We start from the raw sequence: 20157 nt of genomic DNA, 5'->3' as shown, positions 1-20157 counted from the left end.
TATTAATTTGTTTGCTTCTTCCATGCTATACCGGATTTTTGGCTAGCACCATTGCTCACTTATTATCCACATACATAACTATGAATTCTTCCTGTGGATGCTTAAGCTCCTTTAGCAGGTTTCTCAACCAAATTCCCTCACAGACAGTGGACGATGCTACCACGTACTCTGCTTCACATGTGAACAAGGCGACCACACTCTGGTTCTTCGAATTCCATATGAAAGCAGTCGTTCTGAGATAGAATACATAACCAGTGGTGCTCTTTCTTTCATCTTAGTCACCTCCCTAATCACTATCTGAGTATCCATACAATATTGCTTCATTATCGTATGAATAGAAAAGAATGAATTCCATTGTTCCTTGACATACCTGAGGATTGTTTTTGCGGCTAGGCAGTGTGATTCTTTTGATGCTTTCATGTACCTACATAGAAGCCCAACACTGTAGACGATATCTGGCCTTGTGATTGTGAGGTACCTTAGGCTTCCAATCAGACTCTTGAATATAGTCGAGTCAATGCTTTTTCCTTCTTCGTCCTTTCTCAGTTTTAAGCCCGTTGCTACAGGCGTGTTTACGACATTGCAATCGGCTATCTTGAACTTTTCAAGCAATTCCTTGGCATACTTCTTTTGAGATATATAAATGCCATCATGTTGTTGCTTCACTTCAATGCCTAGAAAAAAGACATGAGACCTCCGTCAGTCATCTCGAACTCCTTAAACATGGCCTTCTTGAATTCATCAAACATCGGTCGGCTGTTTCCTGTAAACAGCAAATCATTAACATGTAGGCATGGTATAAGCATATCACCATGAGCATTCTTTTTGATGTAAACTGCATGCTCATATAAACATTGGGCGATGCCGTTCTCTTGAAGATAGTTGTCGATGCGTGCATTCCAAGCACGTGGAGCTTGCTTCAATCCATAAAGGGCTTTCTTTAGTCGATATACTTTGTGTTCCTCCCCTTGCATAACAAAGCCTTCAGGTTGGTCAACATAGACCTCTTCTTCCAGAATTTCATTCAGGAATGCAGATTTCACATCCAGTTGGTAGATCATCCAACTGTGATGGGTTGCAAGGGAGATAATCATCCTCACAATGTCAAGGCGAGCAACAGGAGTGAAGACTTCTTCATAGTCCTCCCCGTACTTCTGTTTGTAGTCCTTTGCTACGAGCCTTGCCTTGTAGCGATTGATCTCACCATCAGCATTTCTCTTGATCTTGTACACCCATTTGACGCCAATAATTTTCTGACCATTAGGAAGCGTAGTCAGCTCCCATGTGTCATTTCTGTCAATGGCATGAATTTCTTCTTTCATAGCGATTCTCCAACATTCTTCTTTTATAGCCTCCTGAAATGTTAAAGGCTCATGATTTGCATACAGGTAGAAAATATTGACCTCTTCAGTTTACTCATAGATGTCGCTTAAGCTTTTCATTTTTATAGGTGCCATGGGTGAGGACAAGCTGGCCAAATTTTGACTTGATGGAGTACTTTCAGGAGTGATGGAATGTACTCCTGGACTTCTGCATACTGATGATGCAGTCGAAGAAGGTATTACGGGTGTTTGCTCTTGACGGTCATGCCTTTCTTCATGTTATTCTGTTTCGACTAGAATATCTTTGGTCGATTCTTCATCGTTCCATTTCCAAACTTCTTCCTCACTAAAGACCACATCTATACTCACCACTAGTTTATTGGTTAGTGGATTGTAGAGCTTATTGGCTTTAGATCCTTCACTGTGGCCGATGAAGATGCATTTTTCACCCCGCTCATCAAGCTTCCTTCTTCTTGCTTCTGGAACTTGAGCATAAGCAACACACCCAAAGATCCTTAGGTGTGCCACACTCGGTTTGTAGCCACTCTATGCCTCCTGTGGTGTCATGTTTCTGACGCTCTTGGTTGGACACTTATTGAGCAGGTAGGACGTACATGTAGCTGCCTCTGCCCATAAGCTCTTTGGAAGGCCTTTCTCCTTCAGCATGGTCCTCGTCATGTCAAGGATGGTGCGGTTCTTCTGTTTCGCAATTCCATTCTGTTGTGGCGTTTACGCTGTAGTATGTTGTTGTTTGATGCCTTGTTCCCTACAAAAATCTCGAAATGCATTTGAGGTGTACTCTCCACCTCTGTTAGATCTGAGTACTTTAATTTTGTGACGACTTTCAACTTCAACACGAGTTTAAAATTTTTTTAAGATAGTGAAAGCGGAAGATTTTTCTATAATGCAATACACCCAAAGTTTTCTACTGAAATCATTAATAAATGTAATAAAGTATTTATTACCTCCAAGAGATGGTGTTTCTAGTGGTCCGCAAATATCAGTGTGAACCAACTGAAGTGGTACCTTTGCTCTTCTAGATATTCCACTTGGAAAGGAGTTCCTTTGTTGCTTGTCGAGTGTGCACGCCTCATATACATGTTCTGGAGCTTCAATAGCTGACAAACCATGCACCATGATTGATGATGATAAGAGTTTAAGGCCACTGAAATGGAGATGCCCAAAGCGAAGATGCCATCTCCATGAATCATTCTTCACGAGTCCATAAAAACACTTCTCAGCCTTTATGTTTATATGGAGGAGAAACATGCGATTCTTCACCATTTGGACTTGAGCCACAAGTCTCCTTTAAGCATCTCTTATAGAGTGAGAATAGTTCTCCATGTGTACGACATATCCCTTCTCAAGGAGTTGGCCGATACTGAGGATGTTATTTTTCATGTTTAGTACGTAATACACATTAGAGATGTAATTTGGCTCATTATTCTTCTGATAGATTTTAATTTTTCCTTTGCATATCACGGGTACCTTTGATGAGTCGCCAAAACTCACGTCGCCACGAACTCCTTCTGTGAGTTCCATGAACAGTTCTTTGTTACCACTCATGTGGTTGCTTGCACCCGTGTCGAGATTCCACACATCTGGCCGTTCGCATGCCTTTTCTTATGCGAGGAGTGTGGAGTTTTCTTGTTCATGGTGTGATGCTTCAGCATAGTTGGATCGTTCATCTTAATCCACTTTGCTCCAACACTCAGAGGCATAATGGCCAAATTTCTTACAATTGTGGCATTGAACATTTTTTGTATTTCCTCGACCACATATAACCCGGCCTCTACCATTTCCTCTTCCATGGAAACTGGTAAACTTTTGTTGATTTTGTTGATGGCTTGGATGATATCCATGCCCTCTGCCTCTTGCACGATTACTAGTGCCACGGCCGCCTCGTTGTGTATGGCCATTCTTTTGTTCATTTAGAGTCAACTTAGACTCTAAGGCATGTTCAAGCATTGAACTAGCATTCTTTTACATTTGTTACTTATGCACTTGCAATGATCCCATTAGTTCTTCAATGGACAATTTTTCAAGGTCCTTTGATTCTTCGATCGCCACAACCACGTGCTCAAACTTGGCTATGAGAGATCGTAGTGCCTTTTCAATGATATGTATGTCTTCAACTTTTTCACCATTTCTTTTTAAATTGTTAATAATAACAATTAGATGTGAGAAGTAGTTAGATATACTTTCACCTTCCTTCATGTGCGCCGCTTCGAACTCGGCTCTTAGTGTTTGAAGGCGAACTCGCTTCACTCGATCAATACCCTTGAAGATGGTGCCAAGGGTATCCCAAGCTTGCTTGCTTGATGTCACTTTGGCAATCTTTTCAAAGGTTGATTTATCCAACCCTTGATGGAGGAGGAACAAAGCCTTGTTGTCTTTCTTTCTTTGATTTTTGAGAGCGGTTTTTTCTTCGTTGGTGAAGGCGGCTTCTTCCTCCATAGTGCATTCTACATACCCATCGGTGACGATCTCCCATAGTTCTTGCGACCCGAACAATGCCTTCATTTGGATGCACCACTTTTCATAGTTGTCCTATGACAACTTAGGAACCTGCGGCTGGATTGTGCTGGCCATCTTTTCTATTTTTTAAGGAAGGAATGACTGAATTTTTTTAATGAAGGGATAGAAGGATGGAATAGATGATCTGATTATGGTCGAAAAAGTCAGATCGAGCAGCTGTGATTTCACAACTGAAGTCGTTAACTGCGGAGGATAAATGGTACAAAATAATTTTTTATGAGATGAGAAAGGAATTGGAATTGCTTCAAATTGCTCTGGGCAAGCTCCGTAGTCTAAGCAACACTACCAAAGAGAAGGGTGTGGGCTTATGCTCTTCAGAGGAAGAGCTTAATGATCTTATTGCTAGTTTGCACTACTACATGCAACATGAGAGCAACACCTTAGTCGAGGATAAGCAGTTGCAGGCTTATGCTCTTCAGAGGAAGAGCTTAATGATCTTATTGCTAGTTTGCACTATTGCATGCAACATGAGAGCAACACCTTAGTCAAGGATAAGCAGTTGCTTCGAGAAATCAAATAGCTTGAAGGGACCAGGGATAAAGTTATTGTCAGGGCTGCTATGAAGGCAAAGATCCAAGATTCACTAGGTCAAAGAGATGCTATTTAGGACTAGGTCAAACTTATAGGTGGTAATTTGGATGGGGTGAGAAAGGAGCAGCAACCACACTACATGAAAAATGGAAAAAAATGACAGATTTAGAGACGGTTCTGGATCGTCTCTAAAATTGCTTGGTTTAAAGATGCTTTAGAGATGGCCGCAAACCGTCTCTAAAATTTTAGATGGCCCCTGACCGTCCTTAATATTGTCTTAAAAATTTGAACGTCCACAAATCATTTAAGACGGTCGTTGACCGTCTTATATGGGTCATTTGAGACGGTCATTGGCCATCCGCATTAGAGACGGTCCTTAACCATCTTATATGCAGTCATTTGAGATAGTCATTGGCTGTCTTTTACTTGTAATTTGAGACCGTCAAAGACCGTCTCTATTAGAGACGGTCCTTAGCCGTCTTATAGCCCCGGCAAAGATCGTCTCTATTGGAGACTGTCAAAGGCCATCTCTATTAGAGACGGTCCTAAACCGTCTCATAGCCCTGTCAAAGACCGTCTCTATTAGAGACTATCAAAGACCATCTCTAATGCTTAGGTCAAAATTTAAGAAGCTCAAAAAAATTATGAATTTCGAAAAAAAAATTAGTTGAGAAGCTTAGAAAAATAATAATAACAATGTTGAAGAAAATTTAAATTTTTGAAAAAAAAAACTGTAATTTTATAAAATCTAGATTTTGAAAAAAAAATTAAGAACTTTGAATAATGTTGATAATTTTGAAAAAAAAAAAATTGATAAAAAAATGGTATTTTGAAAAAGAAAATTAAAAAATTAAACAAAATTGAGAAAAAATTGATAAATTGTAAAAAAAAAAAAAAAAAAAAATTAAAAAGGAAAACTAGATTTTGTATTTTCACAAGAAAAATTAAAAGTTACATAACAAAAGTGAGATTTAAAAAATGATATTTTGAAAAAGAAAATTTAAAAAATTAAACAAAATTATGAAAAAACTGACAAATTGTAAAAAAATATATATTTTTAAAAAGAAAACTAAATTTTGTATTTTGACAAGAAAAATTGAAAAGTTAGATAACAAAAGTGAGATTAAAAAAATGATATTTTGAAAAAGAAAATTTAAAAAATTAAACAAAATTGTGAAAAATTGTAAAAAAAAATATATATTTTAAAAAAGAAAAATAAATTTTGTAAAAAAATGTTAAATTTATTTATAATGAAAATGATATTTAGTTAAAGGAGTAAAAAAAATGTACATTTTGAAAAAAAATGTTAAATTTATTTGTGAACAATAAAATTACTAAATTATTAGGCACATCCACTAATTGAACCTTTAATCATTTTTGGACAATCTAATTAGTTCAAATTGAAGAGTAAATAACTTCAAATGTTTAAATCAAATTTTGCTGAAATTGTTGATCAATCTTGTATGCCCAATATCTTTCTCATATGTAGCATGATTGAGGCGAGTAACTAGTCAAATTGAGAGTATTGATCAGTAAAATAGAGTGAATGAACTAGACATGTAAAATGGGCCAAATATTCTGGTTAAAATTGTGACCCAACTTACTGACCTCGTGAGAACCTAAGAATTGATGTTAGTAAGTTTTGTGGGCCCCATCATGATGTGTGTCGAACATCAACACCGTGGATTTGATGTGTCCCATTTAGGTTATGAGATATCTCAAAAATCATCGGTAAATGAAACTCAAGTGGGCCATACCATTTAAAACTATGTGAAGACATTCGAAAAAATATAAAAGTACTTGGTGGGGCCCACATGAGTTTTGGATGCGGTTGAAACTTGGTCTAACCCCTCATCCAAGTGGGTTGGATATGTGAATTACATTTAGGCAGGCCCAATATATGATTATGAATGTTTTAAGGAAACCTTTCTCCACTACATTTAAGTGAGTTACTCGTTACCTTTACTAGAGTAAACTCTGTGGGGTTCACTGTTATTTATTTATTTTATCCACTCCATTCATCCATGTTAACAGATAATTTGAGGTCTAAAGAACAAAAAGGAAGCATATCCAAAGCTCAAGTGGACCACACCGCAGGAAATAGTGTGATTAAACCTCTACCATTTAAAATTTCTTGGAGGCCATAGAAATTTTGGATCAAGCTGATGTTTGTGTTTTCTATTCATTTATATAATTTTGATATTATGAACAACCTTTAACTATTTGGACAATCTAATCAGTCCGGACATAAAGAGTACATAACTTCAGATGTTTAAATCAAAATTCACTTAAATTGTTGACCAATCGTGTTTGCCCAATATCTTTCTCATATGTAGTATGATCGAGGCGAGTAACTAGTTAAGTTAAGGTTAATGATCAGTAAAATATAGTGAATGGACCAGACATGTAAAATAGGCCCATCATGATGTGTGTCGAACATCAACACCGTGCATTTGATGTCTCCCCTTTAGCTTATGAGTTATCTCAAAAATCATCCGTATACGAAACTCAGGTGTTGATTACCATTTAAAACTATGTGAAGACATCTAAAAAAATATAAACAGTACAATATTGGATGTCATACCATTTTAGGGCCATAAAAGTTTTGGATCAAGCTGATTTTTATTTTTTCCCTTCATCTGGCCCTGTATGACCTAATTAACATATTATATGTCAAATAAACAGTACAGTAAGCCTTAAGAGGATTTTAATGATGGATATCCAATTACTATTGATTTCATGTGGTGTGGTGCACCTAAGATTTCTGTGGTGGGGTCCACTACAGATTTTTATCTGCCTCATTCTTTGGCTCATGACGTAAAATGATATCTCAAAATGGATGGACGGTGTGGATATAACAAATACATCATAGTGGGGCCCACAAAACTTGGTGGATGTTGGTCGGTGCTCTATAGGTCCCACCATGATGTATGTGTTTCATCCAAGTGGGACACATAATGAATGGGCTGGATCTATGTACCACATCTAGGTGGGCCCAATAAATGATTATTTTTAAGGTCGTGGCCCACCATGGAATGGTGCATCTGACTGACGGGGCAAATCCAAAGTTCAAGTGGACCCACCATAGAAAAGAGTGGGATAGTGACACCCACTATTGAAACCTTCTTAGGGCCAGCCGCGATGTTTATTTGAGATCCAACCTGTTTATAAGTTAATACAGACATGGATGCAGTTGAAAATTGGTTTGACCCCTCATCCAAGTGGGACACACATAATGAGTGGGTTGGATATGTGAATCACATTTAGGCAAACCCAATATATGATTATGAATGTTCTAAGGAAACCCCTCCATTATATTATGTGGTGTGACGCACATTTAGGCTGATGTTTGTGTTTTCCCTTCATTCATATTTTTTTGATATTATGAACATGTTGGATGATGCTCTGTGGGCCCCGTGGTTGGTGGTTGATGCTCTGTGGGCCCCACCATGATGTATCTGTTTCATCCTATCCATTCATCCATTTTTACTGATCATTTTATGGCTTGATCCCAAAAAGAGGGGTTACCCTCCATTAAAATATTCATAATCATTTGTTAGGCCCACCGAGATGTGGTTCACAAATCTAGCCCATCCATTATGTGTGTCCCACTTGAATGAGGAGTCAGACCAAGTTTCAAATGCATAAAAATTTCAGGTGGGCCCCACCAAGTGCTTTTATATGTTTTAGGCATTTCTTCATATGATTTTAGATGGTATGGCCCACCTAAGTTCCGTATACGGCTGATTTTTAGGATATCCCATAATTTAAAGGGGGCCCATCAAATGCACGATGTTGATGTTTGACACATGTTCACAGCTTGACCTTTGTGTTTAATCTATGTCGTCCCCATGAGGTCAAGCTGTGTGGGCCCCACCATGACATGCGTCAAACATCAACATCGTGCATTTGATGGGTCCCCTTTAAATTATGGGATATCCCAAAAATCAACCATATACGGAACTCCGGTGGGCCATACCATCTAAAATCATGTGAAGACATGCCTAAAACATATAAAAGCACTTGGTGGGCCCCACCTGAAATTTGGATGCATTTGAAACTTGATATGATCCCTCATCCAAGTGGCACACACATAATGGATGGGTTGGATTTGTGAACCACATCTCAATGGGCCTAAAAAATAATTATGAATGTTTTAATGGAGGGTAACCCCTCTCAACTTTTGTATGTGGTGTGGCTCACATAAGTAATAGATTGATTTGATTTTTAATCCCTGGGCCCACCATGGGATGGTGCATCTGACTGATAGGGTAGATGTTTGACATGTATCATGGTAGGGCCCACAGAGCCCGGACTGATCACGACCTAAATTTGGGCGCGCGCTAAAAAACAGAGCTGCGCCCAAAAAAACCCTAAATCCCAAATATCTCCCTCTCTCGCTCTCTCTCTCCGTTCCCTAACCCACATCTCCTTCGATCTCTTTCTCTGATCCAAGCTTTAGGGTTCTCTTCTCTCTTTTCTTATCTACATGGAGAACGCCAAAGAATCTAACCATGGCAACAAACCCAACAAAGAAAACCCTAACCATAACTCCGAGTCCGAACCGGAACCCAAATCCATCCCCTCATCTCAACAGCCTTCCTGTGCGCCCTTCACCAACCTCAGCTAAGTTGATGCCGATCTGGCCCTCGCCCGTACACTTCAAGAACAGGTTCAATCCGTTATTCTGTTTAGGGTTTGGGTTTTCTTAAATCAGGTCCTTTCATTCTTTGTCTTTTTTGTTGATTGGGTTTGGTTGCTTATAGGACAGGAAAGGGCGTATATGATGCTTAGAATGAATGGCAGTGATGGAAGCGATTATGGAAGTTCTGATAGTGGTAGTTATGTTTATGAAGATGAAGCTGGTGATGATCTGAATGATGATGGGAATGATGCTGGGAGCATTGATGATGGTGAAGATAAATTCGATGTGCATGGACAAGCCCCGAGTGAGGATGAATTGGGTGTGGAGATCGACCCGTCAACGTTTGATAGTGATGAGGCATATGCGAGGGCCCTTCAGGATGCAGAGGAGCGAGAAGTTGTTGTTCGCTTGATGACCCTTGCTGGCATCAATGATTGTGAGTTCACTCAAGCTATGGTATTTTAAATTAGGCAAAATCTGGTTGGATTGCATGGCATGAATTTCCATGGCTGCTGCACTACACTTGCATTGGACACCATTAGCACCTGAACCATTTGTGGGATGGGTTCTACTGTGGTCGGGCCTTGTAGATGATATCACCAATTGGGTTGTCTTATCTATCCTATCTGATGACTTCTAAATGGATTACAGCATGGGAAAAGCTCGCCAGTTGATCTATAGGATAATCCAATCTATTCAATTTGTGGAGACTAGTCTATTTATTTGGGGGCCCACTCAATTCAAAGTATTATCATTGTTATATTTGGGCCTCTTTCAACTTCCAATTGTTATGTACAATTGCAGTTCAAAATATGGGTCTCAATTTTTTTAATCAAAATGATGAATGAATAACAATGGAATGGAGCATGTAATTTTATCTAAATAGCGATTTTAAAAAACTAAAATTTATTGACAGCATGAGATTGAAGGAATTTACTAGCTGCTATGGTCTTAAGATAAGCTTTTGATTGTGTGGGTGATTTGAAGTTATCGACCATGATAAATTTATCATGCTAAAATTTGCATATTCAATGTGTTCAACATGCAACTATTTCTCATATGCTTCTCATATTTGCTAACCTTTCATTTGCAACTAGTCCATGATCAATGTTGGTGCATGCGTATTAATTAATTGAGTATATTCTTATATGGGAGATTGGTATATGAGAGGTAGATGATGCATGGGAACCAGATTCTTTATGAAAACTTTCAGTTTCCTTTAGATCCTACTCCATCTATCATCTATCACTTTTGGCAGCCTTTTTCAAAGTCTTCACATCTTATGACTGCAAATTCCATCAGACAACATAGCCCGCTGGATTATTCAAAGCACCCTTTGGTGATATTCCTTCTAGAGCATCCGGCCTCTATCATTATAGAAGCCAATTTTGATAACAGCTATGGTTTTTAGCTAGGACAAGTTGATGCAAAAGAGTTTTAGGGTCCTCCAAATTGCAAAATCAAATGAGTAGAAAAGGAGTTGGTTCAATGACCTCCACTCTTAAACACTTGATTCACATGTTCATCATTATTTTTCATTAATTTTCTTTTTCTTTTTAATTTTTTGATCAGTTGGGTATGCTAGAGTTTTCTTCCATTACAGTATGTTCTTTTTGGAATCCGTAGTGTATGCTGCTGTATTCTATTTTACAATGCACCCTTCTTAATGAATGGCCTGGATCTTTGACAAGTGTTGTTCACCTAGATCTGTTTTCCTTTCAGATCTCATTGTTTGGAGTTTTGATTTTATTTATTTATTTTCTTTCTTTTTCATTTCAACCATCTCCACTGTATTGAAAGGCAAAGCAAAGGCACTATTGAGGCACTCTGGCTTGATAAAAGTAGTTGAAAACATCTTTTTCTTAATGTCTTTAATCTTTTTCATGGCTCTTTGAATCCCTTGATTAGAAATAATATTAGTTGACAGTTGTTGGTATGGGTAGCTAACATTAGCTGGTACTCATACCAGCAGCAAAAGGGTACAAAAACCAAGAAGAAGGTTATTACAAGGATGGTTTTATATAGCACACTTTACCTAGCCAAGGGTTTGTGACAACAAGCAACTCTAATAAGATTTTTGTAGATATTGTTGCATAAGGAATATGATATTCATTCATTAAGGATGAGCTACCATATTTGAAACTGAATCTGTCATTAGTTTCTTCAAAGAAGGGGGGTTGCCTGTGCTAGAGTGGTTCTTCAAATTTTTTTTTTTGGTTGATTAGTTTTAGTTCTTTCATGGTTTTAAGGGAATGGCATTGTGAGTTGTTTCATGCTTTCTAGGGAACTAGATGGTCATGATCTCTCTTTTTTGGTTCTTTCATAGATCCAGATAAATAGTCACTACCAAAAAAATCGAGCAAATGCTGTGGAAGTTGAAAGCATTTACCTACAGATTAAATCCGTTGCAAATTTAGCTACGGATTTAATCCGTAGCTAAATCCTAGCTGATCTGTAGCTAAAGCGTAACTCCTCTCCTAAACGGTATTAAACATAGATGGTGCTTATGGGGCTCCATGGGGTCATCTAAGTCGTCCATTAATCCTGATATATAATTTTAGGGGATGAGCTCAAAAATTATATAAATTAAATGTTTAAGTGGACCACACCATAAGAAATAATAAAATTTAAATATCTACTGTTAATATGTTGTGTGGTTTCCTTACAGATTCGTTCCGACTCGTTTTTTGTATTAATGTTTAAAATAATAATGTAAAATTAATGGACAGTGGATATATAAAATACATATCCAGTGGGCCCCACGGTCCTAAAAATAACTCCCAAAGGGCCGTCCGTCACGTGCCCTTTCAGAAACTCCCTTAATGGAGTTACGTACTGAGCTGTACGCTCTTATCGTACTAAGTATACTCAAATGGGCCCACCATGAATGCAATTGTCGTATCCACTCCATCCATCCATTTTTTCAGATCATTTAAGTGGTTGATACCAAAATTGAGGTATATCTAAAACTCAAGTGGATACACACCATAGGAAACTGTGGGAATAATGATTTCCACCGTTGAAACATTTTTATGGCCTGCAGTGATGGTCATTTGTCATCCAACCTGTTCATAATATCACAAAGACATGGAAGAAGTGAAAGCACAAATATCATATTGATCTAAAACTGCTATGGCCCCCACGAAATTTTCAATGGTAGATGTTGAATTCACACTGTTTCCAGTGGTGTGGTCCATTTGAGCTTTGGATATGCTTCATTTTTAGGCTAAAGACCTAAAATTATCTTCTAAAATGTATGGACGGAGTGGATAAAATTCACGAATGGCTGTGGGACCCACAGAGTTTAGTCAGTACGCTTAAGCGTACTGCGTTACTCAGTACACAATCCTCTTCCAAAAGGCCCTCAAAACCTTTCCGTCTGCCATATTCTCCCATGCGCAGGCAGACGAAAACCCATCTCTCCATGTCTCTCTCCATCTCTCTCTCGCACTCAGCCTCTCTTTCCACTGCCCTCTCTCGATCTCCCGCTCTCCCTCACCCTCTCTCCCTGTTTATTGGCCGCATTCCCCTATCTCTGTTGTCAAAACCCCCTTTCACCGCAAGAAGGAGAAGAAGAAGGAGAAGGAGAAGAAAAAGGAGGATAAGTTTCTCTCTCTCTCTCTCTCTCTCTTTATTTCTGAAATCTGTGGTGATTTTTTTTACACACCCCCACACACTCACGCCACACGCACACATACCCTACACACGCATGCCGTGGGATTTCACCACTGTGGTGATTGAATGCCCACCATTAAAGCTGAATACAGACCACTGCTGCAATGGGAGGGCTTGTATTGAGGGGATTTTTGGGTATGGCCCGTCTGATGGGTTGATGGTTACTGCTGAGGGCCAATGCGAACTGTATTGGCCTGTCTAGTATGGTTCATATTGGCCAATGCGAAACCGTATAAACCTAATACAATGCCAGAAATGCATTGCAAATAGGACGCCCTGAAAACTGATTTTTAAACACTGGTGTAAATCTCAAGTGACCCATATGACATGAAACAATGTTAATTGAATGCCCACCATTATAATTAAACTTGGCTGCCTTAAAAGTTTTGGATCAAATTGATATTTGTTTTTTCCCTTCATTAAGTCCTTAAGACCTAATCAACAAGTCAGATGTCAACCAAACATTATAGTGGGCTGGAGGTTTTTAATGGTGGACATTCAATTACTACTGTTTTCCTATGGTGTGGTCCAAAATACCTACAAGATGGTCTGCCTCACAGGGCACTAACCAGTAGCCGCCACATTGCTATACCAGTGCCATCTAAAGCCTTGCCAGATATAAAATATATTATATTAAAAAAATGATGAAGAGAGGGTTTTAGGGCATCCCTTTAGTGTAGCTGGAGAACTTATTAGCTACTGCATCATCCTAACTCACTTTCTTATAACTAGGGCTGAAAGTCCTGACATTAGGTTGGGCTCAGGCAAGATGTATTGGGTTTGGTCTCAAGCTTGGGTATATAAACACCAACTTGATAAAACTTGGGTCTGGCTCAGGTTGAGGTATCACGTTGCCCAAACCCGATCGATATATAAATTATAATTGAGTGCGGATTGTCTTTCTTGAAGGCACATGAAATTCTTATGTCTCAATATTGATATTCTTAATAGGAAGAATTTTTATTTTTATTTTTTTGATAATTCTCCACTCTAAATATTTTCTATCCGGATTTCTTCCTTGTATCCCCAACTATATAAAATGATTTGGCTTCAGGCGTGCTGTAATTATATTGAATCTCTCCATCTCCCAATTACTTGTAATGGCGATCTATAAATATATGAGCCCTTCCTGACCTCATAGGGTCTCATTGGTCCATGCCATTTCAGATGACTTGAGCTAACAAAGTATGTCAGATTTCTCTCTCCCAAATAAATTGCATGCTACACAACATAACTTCTAAAGGAGTAGTTGTCCTGTATTTTACCTTGTTTGTTTAGAAAAAATGAAGCTTTTTTACTATAAATAAATGAATATGTAATTAATAAAATCATAAGTATAAAAAATAAGATGGGTATTGAAATACAACGGATTAATTTAATAAAAAAATATTAGCATGTATGCACCTGACCAATCTGACCCGACTTTCAGCCCTACATTGACTTTTTTACAGTTTACAAAAGTAAAAGGCATCCAAACGGCCCCTACAGAGTTATAAACCTTTTAAATGAAAATCCTTAAAAGAATCTCTCTCAGTGTCTATAACTGCGGATGATTTATTTTTTGTTCGCGTTGGATGGTAAGACTATTGGCCTATTATAATGAGTCCTGATAGAAAAAAGAAAAAGAAAAGAAGGGTGTGATGATGTAATAGAAAGGAAGAAGAGAGAAAATTGGAACATGCTTAGGTACCCTACCTGGGTACCTTGGGTTTCTTTTACTAGCTCGGGGGTAAACATGTTTGGCTTTTATTCGAAAAATCAGGCAGTTTCAACTCCTAGTCTGGCTACTTATAAAATTATACCTAAAAATTCTAAATATACACCGTATGGTCCACTTCAGTCTTGGAATAATACAATTTTTGGGTAGTTTTTTTTATCGTGATGAGTCAATACTATATGAATGGATTGGATGCACAGGAAACAGTGGTAATTGACCATTAAAACTTAATGTGGGTTGAAGAAATTTTGGATAGAGCTGATATTTGTGTGGTTTCTTCATCCTACGTCTTTGTAAGCATTCCATTGCCCTTGTGTGGTGAAGTCTTTAACTGGTACGATCCATCATTTAGCTTGATATATTAGAATTGCATGCGAGACTTTTCATCTATGCAAGTGGTTTAAGATTTTACTTATAAATTACATTATTAATTTATTGTAAAAATACAATGATTGTAAACTCCTTAATACATTGTATTTGGTAGATAATATCTGTATGGGTCCAATCATCTGATAGCACTTCCTTCATTTCTAACTTTTGAGGAGGATGGTGCATCAGGTTAATTTCCAACTTTAATTTTTTGTAAGGTGTAGGTTGAAAATGGACCCGTTGGTTAATCGAGATTTGGCTGTAATGAATAGGGAGTGGATGACACTAAGTTTCCCAGACCCACGTTTTCTTTCTGGAATCAGAAATTTTTCAAAGTTTGCACAAGAAAACCTTCCTGGTAGAGAATTCGTTCCTTGTCCATGCACCACTTGCAGATGTACACGTTTTTCAATTCTTATGATGATATGGAAATACATCTAATGAAAAATGGATTCAACCCAAGCTATAGGGTTTGGAACATGCATGAGGAGCATGTATCACTTAAGTGTACTGTACGTGAATCAAGTTCCCAACAATACCATAGTGTCTCGAACTTAAATGAGGTTCACAACGCGATCGTTTAAGAACTTGGTGATAATAACCTAGATAAAGTTATACAGGATGAGCCCAATGTGACCCCTATAGTTGAAGGCGTCTTTGGGGAAAATGAAACTAATGAGTTTGAAGCAAATCTACGAGACGTAATGGCTGAGCTATACCTTGGGGCCCAAGATTTCACCATGCTGACTTTCATTGTACAACTTTTCAAATTAAAGGTGAATCATGGATGGAGTGAAAAAATCTTTGCAGAGCTCCTTCAACTACTAAAGAAGGTGTTAGCTTCCGGTAAGAAGGCCCCAACTAATACCTACCAAGCGAAGAAGATCATTACAAAGTTGGGTCTTGATTATGTGAAAATCCATGCTTATCCAAATGACTGCATCTTATATTGGAGAGAGAAAAAGATGAAAACCATTTGTCCAAATTATAAAACTTCTAGGTACAAGACTGAAATGGATTTTGAGAAAAAATAATCTACAATACCTAAGAAGGTGTTAAGGTATTTTCCATTAACACCAAGGCTACAAAGAATGTTCAGTGTGCCATGGTTGGCGAAAGAAATGTCTTGGCACTCAACCAGGAAATTTCAACATGAAAAGATGGAGCATCCGGCTGATTCTATTGCATGAAAGAATCTTGATGACAAGTATACAGATTTTTCAGCTAAGCCTCGCAATGTTCGATTGGGTTTGGCTACAGATGGGTTTAACCCATTCGGCACTTTCAGTATGTCGTATAGTTCATGGCCCGTTATGTGTGTGACGTACAACCTTCCACCAAAGCTTTGCATGAAACCTCAGTTTACTATGTTGACTTTGCTCATTGAGGGACCGCGACAACCGAGAAAGGATATTGACGTTTATTTACAGCCATTGATTGAATTGCAAAAGTTATGGCGAGAAGGGCGACGTTCGATGCATACCATGAAAACAAATTTAACATGCGTGCCATTCTGCTTTGGACAATCCATGACTTTCCAGCATATGGTAACGTTTCTGGTTGTAGGATAAAGGGTAAGTATGGTTGTCCTGTATGTGGTCCTAATGCAGATTCTTTGCGACTCCAATATGGAAAGAAACATATTTATATGGGCCACAGACGATGGTTGCCAATGTCAGAACAGGCTAGGAAGGACACAAGTGCTAGCACGTTCAACCAGAAGGTGGAGATACGACATCAACCGATCAGTCTGGATGGGATTGAGGTCAAAAGACAAACCGCGAACTTGAATATGTAGTGGGGGAAGACTGGGAAGAGTAATATAAGGGGTATTAATGGAGGCCGACAAGAGCTAGGGGATGATGTTGAATCACCGTGGTTTTTCAAACGGTCTATATTATTTGATCTGGAGTATTGGAAGGATATTCCCGTGCGTCACAACCTTGATGTCATGCATATTGAGAAAAATATATGTGAAATCCTTGTTGCCTTGATGTTAAACACGCTTGGCAAAACCAAGGATTATGCTAATGCATGCAGGGACCTGAAACAATTAGGAATTAAGAAGCGTCTAGGGTTGAAAAAGAACAATGGCAAGGTGATTCAGAAACAAAGTCCTTTCTGTCTAAGAAAAGAAGAGAAAAAACTTTTCATCTAGACTTTGCATGAGTTGCGTGTTCCGATCGGTTTTAGTGCGAATTGGAGGACTATCGTAAAGGAAGATTTCGTGGATTTAAAGGGAATGAAGACTCATTCTTACCATGTGTTGATGCAACATCTACTCCCAGTTCTCATCCAGCATGCATTCAGGGATAGAAAGGTCATTCGTCCTACAATTATAAGCTTTTGTACCTTCTTTAATGCCTTGTGCTCGACAACCGTAGACCTCCAAACACTCCTTACTCTCGAGAGGGGATGGCTAGGACGTTATGTCAGCTTGAGACTATATGCCCGCCATCGATATTTGTCATTATGATGCATTTGTCGATCAATTTGGCTTACAAGGCTTGCATATATGGTCCTGTATACTATCGATAGATGTATCCATTCGAAAGGTACGCTGTGAGCTTAATAAGAATAAATCGGTTTAACATCTACATTTACATGTATATATAATGTATCATTAACTTTTTCAGGTTCATGAAGACATTCAAGGCCTATGTTTGTAACAAGACATGACCTGAGGGCTGTATTGCAGAGCAGTACATCCAAGAGGAGACAGTTATATTTTGCAACCAATATAAAGGAAAATAGAAAACAAGCCTCCTAGAAAAGCTGGAAAACGGTTTAACAGAATCATTCCAGGACTACGTAAGTTGGAAGATATCGTTGATGATGACCCTAATGATGACGATGATGGTCCAGTAGGTTCGGGTCAAAGTGTTATCCTAGCGGGTATCGAATATGAATATGCTCGTAGATGGGTGCTGAAGAGTCATCCCAGCTACGACGAGTGGGAAGGGTATGCATAATAAGATCATATATATATATGTGTGTGTGTATATATATATATATATATATATATATATATATATATATGTTCCTTACTTTATGCGATTTCAATATAACAATGTTATCGAATATCACGCAGGAAGCACAAAGATTTCTTACAGCGATGCTATAAGAGGACCAACAGGGTGCCTAGTGAGGACTAATTCATATCTTGGTTGAAGAGGCAACCAGAGTTCATTGAATCTGACGATAATGAATTTAAAGATGTTGTGCGAGGACCTCTAGCTTTTTCTATGCAATACAATAAATATTGTATTAATGGTTTCCTCTTTGTCACTAAGGACTATGAGGAGAATAAAACGAACCAAAACAGTGGGGTTAGGACAGAGGGTATGACAACCTTTCGATTAAGTGCTAAGGATATCAATACAGTGGATGAAAATCAACCTTACTACGGAGTTCTTCGTAGAATTATCTAATTGGAGTACCGAACAGGGTACAAGCCCATCCTATTTAAGTGTGATTGGGTGAAAGTAACACATCATGGTGTTTCTTTTGATGCAGAAGTGAATTTGAGATTAGTAAATTTGGCTAGTCTTTACAGTTCAGAAAAAGTCGGTGACGAGTCCTTCATTCTTGCAGAGCATGCCACGCAAGTTTTCTACTCCAGAGATCCAAAAAATCCTGACTAGCATGTGGTCTTGGAGGTTCCCAAGAAATTTTTTGTCGAAGAAGAGACGTGCGTTCTATCGGAACGATTAAAGGCTATAAGTAATGCCGATGTAAGACCTGATCTCACCTTATTAGCAATGGTTGATGAGTTGATATTTAATGAATCTGAAGATGTCAGTGTTGTGGTCGAGAAAATAAAGAAAAGAAAATGATCGAAGAGAATCTACTGATTTATTTGTATTTTCTAAGCATGTAATAGAATGATATTTATTGGAGGAAATCTAAACAAGGTTTAGATAATATAGTGAATTTTTTGTACTCTATCTATGATCTAAATTATTTCTTACCCATTAGTTTTTTTTTCTTTTCTTATCTTTTCATATTAGGGAAGAAATAGGCACATGGATTCACAACCAGAGGTATTGGGTGCGTAGGTGCTTGGGAGTACAGATTCAAGCAACACCAAAGGTAATAAGATACTTCTCCTTAATTATATATGTAAATTTACTTTTCCTTATATATTGGTAGTAATCAATGATGTGTATATATAACTGTTATTCTTTTTATGTAATTGTGTCAGCTTCTTCTTCTTTTAAAAAAAGAGGCATTACTAGGGGGGTCTCTTTACTTGTGCCACCTGATAGGAAAAAAGTCCTAAAGACGAATGAATTCGGGCAACCGAATGAGGACTGTTCCGATCACAGAAACTTTGCATCGCATGTCGGTGTCCTCACCCGTTCTCATATCCCGATCATATACCTGAACTTTCGCCAAGTGCCTCATGAACAAATTCATATGGTCACAAAAAGATTGTCACAGTTTTATGAGTTTGAGGGTCAAAGTTGGGCTGCAAGTTTTGATTACGTTACAAAACGCATCAATGAAGCGTGGAGGAATTACAAGAGAAGATTGACTGCAAAATATATTACAAACAAGGATCCTATTACTGTAAGAGATGGTCCTGCCCCCCCAGGTATCCCTATGGAGGATTGAAGGGCCTTTGTGGATCAACGTACCACCAAGGAATTCAAGAGGGTAAGCGTAAGGAATAATGTCAATCAGGTTCAACTAAAAGGACCTGCGTGTTTTGGGAGGCACAACATGGCTGTTGCTCGCCATAAGATGGTATGTATTTAAAAATAGATATTATAGTTTAAAATTGAATTTAAATTTGAATTATCATTCATCTAAATCTATTAATGATGTGTATTTGAATGATATGTAATGTGCCAAAGGCGATGGAGAAGAATCTTACCTCTGATGTCGAGATAGGTAGATGTGAAGTCTTCTTAAGAGCCCATACAAGAAAGGACAAAGTTGTCCAATATCCTGACCTTGCTGTAAGTGCATCCCTCGTACCACTAACTAGTACCCTTATGAAAAGCCTATGTATAACTTTGAATAATATTGCATTCATTTGTATTTTTTCATAGGAAAAACTAGATGAGATCTATAATAGCAATCCTGCTTCTAGGATGACGGGCATGGATGATGCCCTTACAGAGGTACTAATAAAATTTAAAAATTACTTAAGTTTTATGGTAATTATGAATATCCTAATAACTTGATTTACAATATTTTAGAGTTGGTTGGTTCTGACAATAGAGGGCGAATGCGGGGTCTAGGTTGCTCAATAAGCAAGGTAAGACTGAAGAAGTCATCCCCTGCTCGTTCAAAGGTAGAGAATGTGACAAAAGAAAAAGCGAGCGTAACTCAAGAGTTATCTCAGGTGAAGA

General features: G+C 38.1%; 1 pseudogene; it reads left to right on the top strand.

Annotated features, from left to right (window-relative positions):
• The first annotated feature begins 8816 nt into the window (after positions 1-8816).
• On the top strand, positions 8817-9717 carry LOC131225287 (E3 ubiquitin ligase BIG BROTHER-related-like; annotated as a pseudogene).
• Positions 9718-20157: the final 10440 nt, after the last annotated feature.

This window comes from Magnolia sinica, chromosome 2 (assembly GCF_029962835.1).
Source record: "Magnolia sinica isolate HGM2019 chromosome 2, MsV1, whole genome shotgun sequence".
NCBI classification, from domain to species: domain Eukaryota; kingdom Viridiplantae; phylum Streptophyta; class Magnoliopsida; order Magnoliales; family Magnoliaceae; genus Magnolia; species Magnolia sinica.
Note: the sequence above shows the minus strand (reverse complement) of the source record. Positions and strands in the feature narration are given on the sequence as shown.